Below are 13,239 nucleotides of genomic sequence, written 5' to 3'. Positions count from 1 at the left end.
TAGAAATCAAGCAAGTGCTGCAAACTCCAGGTTTTACCGATGAATGTCATGATAATTTTTTATCATTTTATCCATGGAGATTTAGAAATTATGGGAATTAGACATTCATTGTTTTATAAGTTGAAAGATCCACAAAAGGGGAGAAATTATTACAAATATAACAAAAGTATTCGTACACATGTATACAAATAAACTAGTTGCTTTGGTTACTGGATTAGCAAACCTCGATGTACCCAAAGTATTCCCTTACCCTGAAATTGTAATGCTATGTGCTCAGAATTATGATGAAAATAGAAGGGCAATTGTAAACCAAAACACTTAGGAGGAAATCTTATCCATAATTGAAAGTGAATTTTTCACTCTGTTAGACCTAGAGCTAGGGTTTAAACTGGAAATCTTTAACAAGCACATTAACTTGGATAAACTAGCAAAGGCTTATGAAAAACTAGATGGAGTTTTTCAAGATTTAAATATTAAGGGTTTAATAAACTCGAAGTTTTCTATTGATCATATTAGTGTTACTGTTACACTGGACATAGACCATAAGCCTCCTTATTAGTATGATATTTTTGTGTCATGGGTTCAAAATACTATTTCTTTGTTATCATTTTGTCTAGGATTGGACAATAACAAGGAAGTGGGGGCCAGCATTTTTGAAATGATTTATAATATCCATTGTTGAGGTCAGTCAGTTGAGAAGGTAGAAGTAAGATATAATTTTGTTTAGCACATTGTTGAATCTATGCAAGAACAATTACTAATGATTTTAACAAAGTACAACTATAGGCAAGATGAAGACATTTAGGCTCACAAGTTACTTTTTCTACCCTCTTTTAGCAAAGAATCACCCAATATTTGAGATAGAGAACAACAAGCTTGATATTGAGGTCTATAAATCAAAGACTCCAAGTCCAATATATGAGTGGACACATAACATGAGGATGACTACTAACAATAATAACTACAACCATTTTGTAGACTTCTTTTTGGCACCTATTTACCAAAAAATTATAGGCACTTTGATGCTTAGATTGTTAGATTGTGGTGATTGATCAGGAAAGTAATGTACATACTTCATAAATTCTTTGGGGTTTGGGGCATTGCCCTGAAAGAAAGAAAAATTGGGCCCTATTTTATCAAGATTTTGGGCTGACATGTAATTATTAATTATAACCCTAAAGTAGTTAAAATACTTGTATAAAAAAGCTTAGGGTTAGGGATTGTTTCATAAAGTGTGATGCGAAATTGGTTCTTGTGGCGGTATTGAGCTGTAAGGGATTATGGATTGTAATCAAGTTGTAATCACTGGATTATAAAAATATTGGACTTATTGTTTGATGAACATAGCCCAAGGATTGGGTGAACCACGTTAAATCTAGGTGCCTTGTGTTCTTTTCTATGTGATCTATTATTTTCTGTTATTGGTTATATTTGCATGTAATTGTTATTATGTTCGTGGTTTAATCCTAACAAGTAGTATCAGAGCCTAGTTTTTCTTTATTTATCCTCTACAAGAAAGTTTTACGGTTGAGTGGGAGCAATTGCAGATGAGGGTAAGCTGAGGGTTGATAGGTTTAATGGGCAGAACTTTCAGTTATGGAAGATGCAAATGGAAGACTATCTTTATCAGAAGGATTTATGGAAGTTGTTGGAAAGCAAAGCCAAGAATCAGGGATCTATGTCAAATGATAAATGGGATCTTTTAGACAGAAAGGCACTTGGAAGCATTTGATTATGCCTAGCACCATCGGTGGCATTTAATATTACAAAAGCAAAGACGATAGAAGAATTGATGAAAATCCTAACAACATTATATGAAAAGCCCTCTGTTTCAAACAAGGTATTTCTCATGAAGCATTTATTTAATATGAAAATGGCAAAAGGTGGATCTGTTACTGATCATTTAAATGAGTTTAATACTATTACTTGTCAGTTATCTTTTGTGGGTATAAATTTTGAAGAAGAAATTAGGGCTCTCTTGATTTTGTGTTCTTTGCCTGAAAGCTGGAATGGCTTGGTAATGGTTGTGAGTAATTTTGTTTTTGGATCTAGTACCCTAAAATATGATGTTGTGATCGATGTTATTTTGAGTGAGGAAACTCGTAGGAAAACCTCAGGTGGATCTACATCAAGAAGTTCTTTGAATGCACAAAGCAAGGGCAGAACGACTAAAAGAGGAAGTAATTCTGGAAATCGTGGAAAATAAAGAGGAAAGTCAAAAGGGAGGAGGTCTCAATCGAGAGGACCAAATGACTACTAGTACTATGGGAAATTAGGGCACAAAAAGAAAGATTGCTAGAATTGAAAGAAAAATGAAGGAGATAAATCAGATGGAGACAAGGAGGCAAATGTGTTAAGTAACAAATCTGAAGAGGATGTTTTGCTTCTATCTTTAGAAAGTATTGATGATTCATGAGTTTTAGATTCTAGTGTTTCATTTCATGCTACACCTCATAGAGGTTATTTCATTGATTATGTCCAAGGGTATTTTGGGCTTGTTTATTTGGGGAATAATGAACCATGTCAGATTGTTGGAAAGGGAAAAATTAAGATTAAGTTGCAGCATGGGAATCATTGGCTACTACATGAGGTAAGAAATGTTTCAAGGCTGAGTAAGAATTTAATTTCAATAGGGCAACTCGATGATGAGGATTGTGTAGTTACTTTTAATGATAAAAATTGGAAGGTTTATAAAAGTTCCCTTGTAGTAGAAAAAAGTGTGAAAGTAGGCACCTTATATCTTTGTACAGGTCATATTGTTCCTTCTACTTTAATTTTTTCAAAGAAAAATGAATGTTGAGGAACAATTGTTGCAGTTGAGCAGGGAGAACAAATAGTTGTTGTAGATTCTGATACAGCGTTGTGGCACAACAGACTTGGGCACATGAGTGAGAAAGGTATGAAATTAATTAATTCAAAGAAATTTTTACTAGGTCTGAAATGTATTAATATGGATTTTTGTGAAAGTTGTGTGTATGGAAAATAAAAGAGAGTGAGTTTTACAAAGACTAGGAAGGAAAATAAAAGGAAGAAATTAGCGCTTGTGCATACCGATGTATGGGGACTAGCTCTGGTATCTTCTCTTGGTGGCTCTCATTACTATGTTACATTTATTGATGATGCAACTAGAAAAGTATGGGTTTATTTCATTAGACAGAAATATGATGTATTTCAAACTTTTAAGAAATGAAAATGCTTGGTTGAAAATGAGACTAGTAAAAAATTAAAATGTCTCAAATCTGATAATGGTGGTGAGTATTGCAATCATGAATTTGAATATTATTGCTCCACTAATGGTATTCGTAGATAGAAAACTGTTCCAAGGACTCCACAGAAAAATGGAGTGGTTGAATGCATGAACAGGACTATGATGGAATGTGCAAGGAGCATGAGGTTGCATGTTGGGTTGCCCTTACACATGTGGGTGAAGGTTGTCAATACTATGGTATATTTTATTAATAGAGGTTCCTCTACTCCTTTGGGCTATGGTATTCCAAAGGAAGCATGGATTGGTAAGAAGGTGAGTTATTCTTTTCTCAAAACTTTTAATTGTGAAGCATTTGCTCACATAGATTCTAAAAATAGAACCAAGCTAGAAGCTAAGTCAAAGAAATGTGTATTTGTTGAATATGGCATTAATGAGTTTGGTTATAGGCTTTGAAATTTTGAAAATCATAAAATTGTAAGAAGCGGAGATATCATATTCAATGAGAAAGTGTTGTACAAAGATCTATTGCAGCAATATGAGAAGAAAGAAGATGATTATGTAGTGTTGGATGATACTCCAAAAGCTGATGTTCTAACCATTCCTCATGATGTGTAGCACCCGCAACAACAAATACCACACATACCGATGAATGTTAGACAATCAACAAGGCAAATTAGACCTCCACAAATATTTTCTCCCTCTTTGTATTCTATTTTAGTTACTGATGTTGGTGAACCTGAAAGTTATGATGAAGCTATGCAGGTGAATACTAAGATTCAATGGGAGTCTGCAATGCAAGATGAAATGGACTCTTTGCTGAAGAATAAGACATGGGATTTGTGCAAGTTGTCTGCAGGTAAAAAGGCTTTACAGAATAAGTGGGTTTACAGGTTAAAAGAAGAGGAAGGAGGTAAGAAAAGATTTAAAGCCAGGTTAGTTGTAAAAGGATTTGCACAGAAAAAGGGAATTAACATTAATGAGATATTTCTCCTATTGTTAAAATGACTTCTATTCGTACTGTTTTAAGTCTTGTGGCTACTGAAGATTTGCATTTAGAGCAGCTTGATGTTAAAACAGCCTTCCTTCGTGGTGATTTGGATGAAGAGATATATATGGCTCAGCCACAAGGATTTGTGGTCAAAGGTAAGGAGAACTTAGTGTGCAAATTGAAGAAAAGTTTATATGGCTTGAAGTAAGCACCTCAGTAATGGTATCTAAAATGTGATGGTTTTATGCATGAGCATGGCTACAATAGGTGTCATTTAGATCATTTTATTTATTTTAAGAGGTTGGATGATGACAGCTACATTATTCTATGTTTATATGTTGATGGTATGCTTGTAGTTGGGTCTAACATGGATCACATTAAGGGGTTGAAACGCCAATTAGCACATGCATTTGCTATGAAGGATTTGGAGGTAGCAAAAAAAATCCTTGGTATGAAGATTTGCAGAGATAGGAAGAACAAAACATTGACGCTATCTCAAGTTGATTATGTGGAGAAGATTTTGCAATGTTTCTCTATGGAGAATGTTTGAAGTTGACTAAGGAGATGTGTCCCAAGACACAAGAAGAGGAGGATAAGATGTCCAAGGTACCCTATGCTCCAGTTGTAGGAAGCTTGATGTATGCTATGGTATGTACTAGGCCAGATATTGCACATGCAGTGGGAGTTGTTAGCAGTTATATGAGTTATCCAAGAATTAAACATTGGAATGCAGTCAAATGGATTCTCAAAAACTTGAGAAGAACATCCAATAAGTGTTTACACTTTGGGGGCTCTACTACTGATTTACAGGGCTATGTTGACTCAGATTTGGCAGGAGATATTGATACCAGGCGGAGTACTATAGGTTATGCCTTTACTATTGGTGGGGCAGTTGTGAGCTGGGTTTCTAGGTTACAAAAGGTTAATGTTTTATCCACTACAGAGATAGAATATGTAGCTACTACAGAGCCAGCCAAGGAGATAATATGGATTTAGTTCTTCTTGCAAGAATTGGGACATCCTCATAAGGATAATTAATTTGTTCACAAATAGCCAGAGCGCCATTCATCTTGTAAAAAATTCAGCTCTGCATTCAAAGACCAAACACATACAGTTGCGGTACCATTTCATTCGATCAATTTTGGAGGATGGATAGTTAAAGCTAGAGAGGATACATACCAATGACAATCCAACAGATATGTTGACAAAGGTAGTAACAAGGGAGTTCTTCTAGATGAATATGAATAAAAGAATAGTAGAGTCCAGGGTGGTTTGATCCAGTGGGAGCCCCATGTGATAGCGGTATTACTACACGGTCAGTCTCCAAGTGGGAGATTGTTGTTTAGTGTGGAGCCTGATTAGTCCCCAAGTGGGAGATTGTTAGATTGTGGTGACTGATTAGGAAAGTACTATACATACTTCTTGTTGGCACTCAAAATTGTAGCCTGAATTTTGAGCACTGTTGAGAAAATTGAGCCCTATGAGCGCTTTTAAATGAGATTGTACCCGGCTATACCTTTGAGCCCCAAGTGGTGTTTTATGTTTCTAACACCCTTCATCCAACCTATCTATATGTTCTATAATGATAAACTGACGTTTCGAACCATTCTGCGAAGTCTCATTTTGAGCTAGTGTCAAAATTTGCAATTCTGCCAAAATGTCAAATAGCGACCAAAGGCCCAATTTGCATTTGAATATCTTTTATCCAAAATGTTTCATGACCCACCACTTTGGAAGTGCTTAGTGACCATACCAAAGAACCTACATTCCAAGTTTCAAGTTATTTTGAGTCTGTTTGACTAGGTTTCAAACCTCTCAAAGTTGGTCATTTACTGTTTTGTGCATTTGTATAGTTGTTCACAATTCTGAGAAGCCCTGTTCGACCAATGATATCTTTGACCCAATTGACCCAAATAAAGAAATTTTTTTTGCATTATGTTTCAGGGGTCAGACACTTCATATGTTCAAATTTTGAGATCATGACAAATCCATTTGATCAATTTGCCAACATGATTAAAAACTCAATTTATATTGTTTTGTTACGGCTAAGGTATCCTGATTGATCTGTACCCCTATTCGAAATATTATAACTTTGATCCTATGATTGGTAAGTCTAAATGGATTGTACCATCACGTTGTCTGCTGAAAATCCTTGAAGTATGCCAATTCTCAAGTCATGACGAATCCATCTGCATACTTTCTTATGTCCATCTGTTTACCAAAAACCACTTTTTGACACATTTCCCAGTTAAAATTTCCAAGTGCCTGTTTTTAGAAATTCGCCAAATGCATCTTGTGATTTTTCATGAGCCCAAATGAAAAAATTATATTCTCATCATGGAAAAGAACCTATGCCCTTGTTTTTACAACCCCAAGTGATCAATAACCTAGTTTATAATGCTGAACCTGAGCCCAGTTTATGTTTTTTAACACTGTTTGCCTAAAGGATAATTGAAGTATGGATGTTCGGCAAAATCTCCTGACTGAGAGTTCGTCATGGGCTAAGAACTTGCAGTATGGTAGAGCAAGCAGGATTGAACACTCATGCCAATTTTTATGGCCTAGTTACTTGAATGAATCAATTTTTAAGGCCAGCTGGTGGGCCTCCTAGCACAAATCTCACAGCTTGCAAAAAGCATTAAAATGTATGTTATAATTGATTATTCAGTGATTGATTCTGATTTTAGTCAGTTTAGTATGGTCAGTGGATTGATTTGTGATGGTCAAGTGTTTGAAATGCAAAATTTGTAACCGGACCCACTTTGGGGCCCGAATAATTTTGCTAGTCCAGCAGAGTTTTGTGATTATATTGCTCTTGAAATTCTAGCAAAGCTATTTATGTGGATCACAGAGATGGACAAGAAGATTAACAAAAAACAAATAGATGGTTTCAATGAAAGAAAAGATGGAAACACCATTACAAATGTCATTTTCCAAATGTTATAATTGGGAGATGCTAATTTTAATTATTAAACACTCGACCATACATTTTCCCAAAGTTAATGATATTTGATGGCATTAATAATTTGAAATTTTAAAGTTTGAAAATAGTACAAATGAGAGGGACTCAAATATTTTGGTGTGGAATTTTAGCGTAAGTGCATTTAGAACAGCTAGCGTTCTAAATGGACAGAGGGTTTTAATTAAAATTGATGAGCAGCCGGCATATAAATAAAAATACACACACACTGAAGGCAGAGATGAACAGGGAGCCTCACACAAAGTCTTTTTTGAACCTTTGTGTTATTTCATTTATTTGTTTACCACCTTTGAAAAGAAATGGCAAGGCCTTACGCATTCAAAGAAGAAAATGATGCTAATAGAGTTTGTATTTGAGATCATGCGAGATGGCTGGCTAGATTCCCCTCTAGATCTTGACACAATTTTCACTTTATTATTTAGAATTGGCCCACAACAATATTCAAGGAGAAATTCCCACATGGCTACTAGAAATGAGTCTTGAGTTCATCAATCTTACGGAAAATAATCTGCAAGGTGATCTTTTAGTATTTAGTTTAGTTTGGGGCGAAATGAAGTTCATGGATTTGTCAAGCAATGCATTTTCCAAACACATACCATCACTGTGGCCTTCTACCATGTTAGTGTTGTTACTCAATGACAATTTGCTGAAAGGAAATATTCATCCAACCTTGCAGCTTGGTCTTGATCTTCAGATGTTAAATTTAGGAAATAATAATTTGAATGGAACAATTCCCCCAAGCCTAGCAAATTATTCAGTGCTTCAAGTATTGAATTTGGGAAATAACAATTTGGAGGGAAAGATACCATCTAGGTTTGGTCAGCTAAGCATGTTGCAGTCACTGGTTCTGAAGAAAAATAAGCTTAGTGGATCATTCCCTCACTCAATCTCAAACTGCAAAGATTTATTATTTCTGGATACAGGGAAAAATTCATTGAAAGGGTGGATTCCAAAGTCAATTGGAAAGCTCCCAAAGTTGCAATTCTAGTGATGAGGCAAAATAAGTTTGGGCGTAACATTCCAGCAGTATTTGGGCAGCTAAAGCAGCTTCAAGTTTTGGACATATCCTCAAACCACTTATCAAGTTCAATACCAGAGAGCATTTTAAAAATCAAGCAAACCACGCATTCAAAGAATTGGATGCGCCTGTCAAAAAAGAGAAGCCACAGCAGATAAAAACACAGTGATAAAGGGGGAAACTAGTAGGCCATTATCCCACATCACCTGTGTGAGGGGATTTTTTGATATTTAAATACTAATGCACACACTATGAATAGTGTCTTAGGACAAAGGCTTTTGGAAGCTGCTTGGTGCAAGGTGGAGCCCGTGGCTGGCCAGCTAGCAACAAGTCACACCTAGTTTAAATTTTAAACGAAAAAGCAAAGATGATGATGTGGTGAGATGCACCAAGATTTTGCCACATGTCTTGATCATGTGGTCCTTGTTATCTCGCCAAGCAGAGTTCCTCGTCGATTAATCAAAATGACTTGGAAACTATTGATGTGGCGTAGTGACATGGCGTTGATGTGGACAGAGGAGGTTGGTCGAAAAAGTTGCCAGAATTTGGTGGTCGCCATGTCGCCACTAGAAAATGATGAGAAATTTTGGTGAGGGACACGGCGAGTGGCCGAAAGATTCAAGAATTCGGCCAGAGTCATAATGACATGTGGGTCCCGCTTGCGTCCAATGGCTAGTCCTATGCTGACAATTGGCACTGTCTGATTGGGTGAGGGGATATGAGAATATTTTTTAAAATAAAATATCCCTGTCCCTACACGTCCATTCTACAATTGAAAATTTTGGTTTCAAATTATAATGTTTCTATAGTTTAAACCATGGAATATTTTAAATTTTTCAATTTCATTCTTTTATTTGTGCAAATCTATAAATGGAGGCATGAACTTCAAATAACCATAACTGGGGCGATTTTTATCGAAAATGGGCGCTCCAATATACCACCGAAACCGGAACAAGCTAAATTTTTCAAATATGAAGTCAACTTTTACACAAGTGTTCACCGGTTCAGTCTATAGGCCAATTTGTGATTCTTAGGGCATTGGTAGCAGAACAAGCAAAATTTGATCATTGAGCATCAGAATTGGTTAGAGGGAAGTTCTAAAAGCTTGTTGGGATCTGAATGTGGAGAAAATCAAACTTAAACAATTTTCTTGCATTTTGGAGGTCACATTGAAGTAATTTTCACTTTTTACCGTGAATTCACTTTGGCATTAAAAATCAGTTACATTTTTTCATGATCAAATTTCTAAGATATTTGATGCCTTTGAGAGGTAAAGTGAAAGGATTTGATTCACCTTTTGGGGAGAGAGACTAGAGAGATTTTTTTCATGGAAAAGAGAGGGAATTTCAAGTGGACACATGTCAGTTGCACAATAGATCCGAGAATTCCTTCTTCCTATATCTTTCTCATTCTTTCTCATTGTAGAGGTTCCAATTTTTTGGAGAAAATTTGCACATTACAATGATATCAGGTTTTGGTTTCAGTCTCGATGTATTCCCAATACTGAGACATCATTTTTTTCAGCATAATTCTCTCATGTGAATAGCAGTTGTAGAGATAATACAGATAGTTCAGATCTGTTAGGTTGTTTCATGTTTTAATTTCATGCATTTGATTGTATTGTTTCAAGGAAATGAATACATGTGAGCAAGAATTTCATTAGTTTCATTCTAGTTCTTGTCTCCTGTCTCAATAATCTATAATCTTATGTGGTCTTGGAACAAAGATCTGAGATCCATTTGCATCCCCTTCAGGTTGTATGTCTAATGTATTTTTTTGTTGGAACAAAGGGCCAAGTAAATGCTTGGTGTGTTTGACAGGGTTACTGGTTATGTTGAGAAGGATATTTCGTGAGAATGAGGTCTAAATGAACACTGATGTCTGAATCACAAGGTGATTAGACAAATCTGATGTCTGGGTATATCAAATATGTCCTGATATCACAGATTTATGTCTTGAATTCATGGAATTGCCCAATGGATTAGGCATTGATCAGTTATAGGATCACTTGTTATATTGCTACATATTTGAGATTGTGTTGAATCAACATCATTAATCAAACATTTCCCCTTTCATATTGAAAGTTATTCAAAGTTTAACCCACACTTAGCTTACCAGTTTCATGAGTCATGTTCTTGGTTATTTCATGCTTTTGATTTCTAGGTTAAGTATAGAAGATTTAGGGGTTTCATCTATTATTCTAGATCTTGATTATGCTCATTGCACTGATCACATGATCAGATCTTAAGAGGTTTACCTGCCTAGGTTTTACAGAGCCTGAAGTGAAGGAGTGTAGCCTTATAGTTGGCCCAGGTTTTTAGTAAATTGTGTCCATTATTGGAGATAGTTTCCCATAGACGCATTCTTACCATGTCTATTTGGTTATTCAAACTCTGTTAAATGGTGAGCCAACACTTCATAAATTCTTTGGGGTTTGGGGCATTGCCCCGAAGAAGAAAAAATATTGGGCCCTATTTTATCGAGATTTTGAGCCGACATGTAATTATTAATTATAACCCTAAAGCTATTAAAATACTTGTATAAAAGGGCTTAGGGTTAGGGATTGTTTCATAAGGTGTGATGCAAAATTGGTTCTTGCGGCGGTATTGAGTTGTAAGGGATTACGGATTGTAATCAGGGTGTAATCACTAGATCATAAAATTATTGGACTTGCTGTTTGGTTGACGTAGCCCAAGGATTGGGTGAACCACATTAAATCTTAGTGCCTTGTGTTCTTTTCTATGTGATCTATTATTTTATGTTATTGGTTATATTTGCATGTAATTGTTATTTCTATCCGTGGTTTAATCCTAACATAGATTGTCTGTGTCTTCAAAAAATTGCATTCAACTAGGAAGTCAAATTCAATTGGCTAACTGGTTCTTCATGGAAGAGTACAATGTCTTAAGGTTTTACGATTTAGAGATTGAATTGTGCAAACTTCCAATGCATGTTACAGAAAAGGTTTTTGCACTAAACATGTATGGTAGATAGAGAGCGCAGATGAACTTTTCACTGGATAGCAAAAGAAAATGATATTTCCTTCCTTGTCTTTCACAATTGGAGGCCTCACATTTGAGAGAAAGGATTTCAAAGTGGCAAAGGAATTGGTAAAATTTGTTGGCTTTGATTTTGTCAATCACTGGAACTATGATCCACTGAACATAACAAAATTAAGACTTATTGCCAATGGAACTCTACAAGAAAATATCAACATCAAGAGTTGTCATTGATAGAAAAATTAAAAAACACGGATTCGTGGGATGAGGTCAAGAAAGAGATGGAGAAACATGCAAGAAAGAATAATATTTCAATGCAAGAATTGTCATCCCAAATTATGACATTGAACATATCAAAGTCACACGAATCAAAGCCTCTGACATACTTAAATTTCTACAAGAAAGCATCTTAACCTTCTAAGAGTTCTATACCAAAAGAAATTAAAGAGGTGTGCAAATCTGAATTATGGTGTCAAACTAAGATGACTAATTTTTAGAAAATAAGGCAAAATTTGGGTGAGCCAAAGACCTCAATGGGTTTTGAGGAAATTGAGGAGGATGAACTTTTTAGCAATTATTGGAATAAAGAGCATCTAACTTTACTATATGAATTTTATAGTTGCACTAACAGTGATATTCAAAGACAAAAGGCCCTCAAAAATGATGGAGACATTCAAAGTATTCAAGATTCTGGGTCAGCTAGGGGCTGGCATATTGTTAATCTTCAAATGAGTGATTCTATTAAATAAACATATAATAAAGGGGCAACTATGATACAAAAAATGGGTCATGCAGGTATAGGGCCCATTTGTGCAAGTGGTGAAGGGATTTGGAATCCAATTCCAGTACCAGACCCATCTAAGAGAGGAAGTAAACCAATCATTGGACTCTCTGATGAGATTGAAGATGATTCATCTAGAAAGAGAAAAAAACATTATACTTCTACTTATGAATGTCATCTCAACACAATATTTGTTAATCTTCAAATCTAGTTGTAGTTGATCCCACTGGCACTAGCATGGATAAACCTTGTGCAAAAAAGAAAAAAATTATGACAATTACAATGCAAGCAATGTCAATGGTTACTTCACCAATGTATGCACCAGTAGCTTCTGTACAAAACCCTAAAAATAGTCCTAAAACACCAAGATTCATAATGGGCCATCTTTAGAATGTTGGCAATCCTCAAAATACAATTGTAGGTGGAGTAAGTTTAATTGGAGTTGGAGGAGCATACAACATTTTATATCACATCTTAATGTTATCATGATATATAGTCTCAAATACAAAAATCCTAAACTATCAAATTGACACATTAATCTACTAAATTGTGACATTACGACCACACTACCCAAATTTGACCAACACAATTATCAAATTTTAATTTTAAACTACAATGGCACTTGGAGTGTTGATAATTTTAATTACAATCTAACATTATCAGATTTCCACAATTTTGTTTTCTCATGTCTCTATTACAATTTGATTACAATCTATTACAATTATCGTATTTTCCTGAATTAAATTAAAATTGTAATAGATGATAATTGTAATAGATTGTAATTTTAAACTAACATTATCAGATTTCCACAATCTATTAGTAAATGCAAGTATATTTCTAGATTCAATTGTGTGTGTGTTTTTTATGCTAAAAACACACACAATTGGATCCAGAAATATACTCACATTTAATTTTAAATTAGTTTCTAATAATTTGAGCTCACATACTCTCCCATTTTTTCATTCTTGTACTCTAAATGAATTCAATAAGCTTGTAATTATTTAGCAACGTTCTTCATTTACATCTTTTAATTTTGGTTCTTAAACAAATTTTATGGACATTATAGTTACTACAATCTCATTTTATTAATCTAACTAGCATACTTCAAAACAACTTTTACCAAAGGTAAAGACATAAATTAGAAGTAGCTTAAATCAAAACCACTTGATTGGATTTCAGATATAGTGCACTAAAATAACATAATTAGATAATACTAGAAAAATACATCAAAACCATGAAAACCATTAACTTGCTCAAGAAATTTT

General features: G+C 34.9%; 1 pseudogene; it reads left to right on the top strand.

Annotated features, from left to right (window-relative positions):
* The window catches only part of LOC149541756 (uncharacterized), a 36,844-nt pseudogene extending 28,492 nt beyond the window's left edge, over nt 1-8,352 (top strand).
* Nucleotides 8,353-13,239: the final 4,887 nt, after the last annotated feature.

This window comes from Cupressus sempervirens, chromosome 8 (genome assembly GCF_028749045.1).
Source record: "Cupressus sempervirens isolate cs-2001-9-10 chromosome 8, ASM2874904v1, whole genome shotgun sequence".
NCBI lineage: Eukaryota > Viridiplantae > Streptophyta > Pinopsida > Cupressales > Cupressaceae > Cupressus > Cupressus sempervirens.
This window is presented reverse-complemented; position numbering and strand designations above follow the sequence as displayed.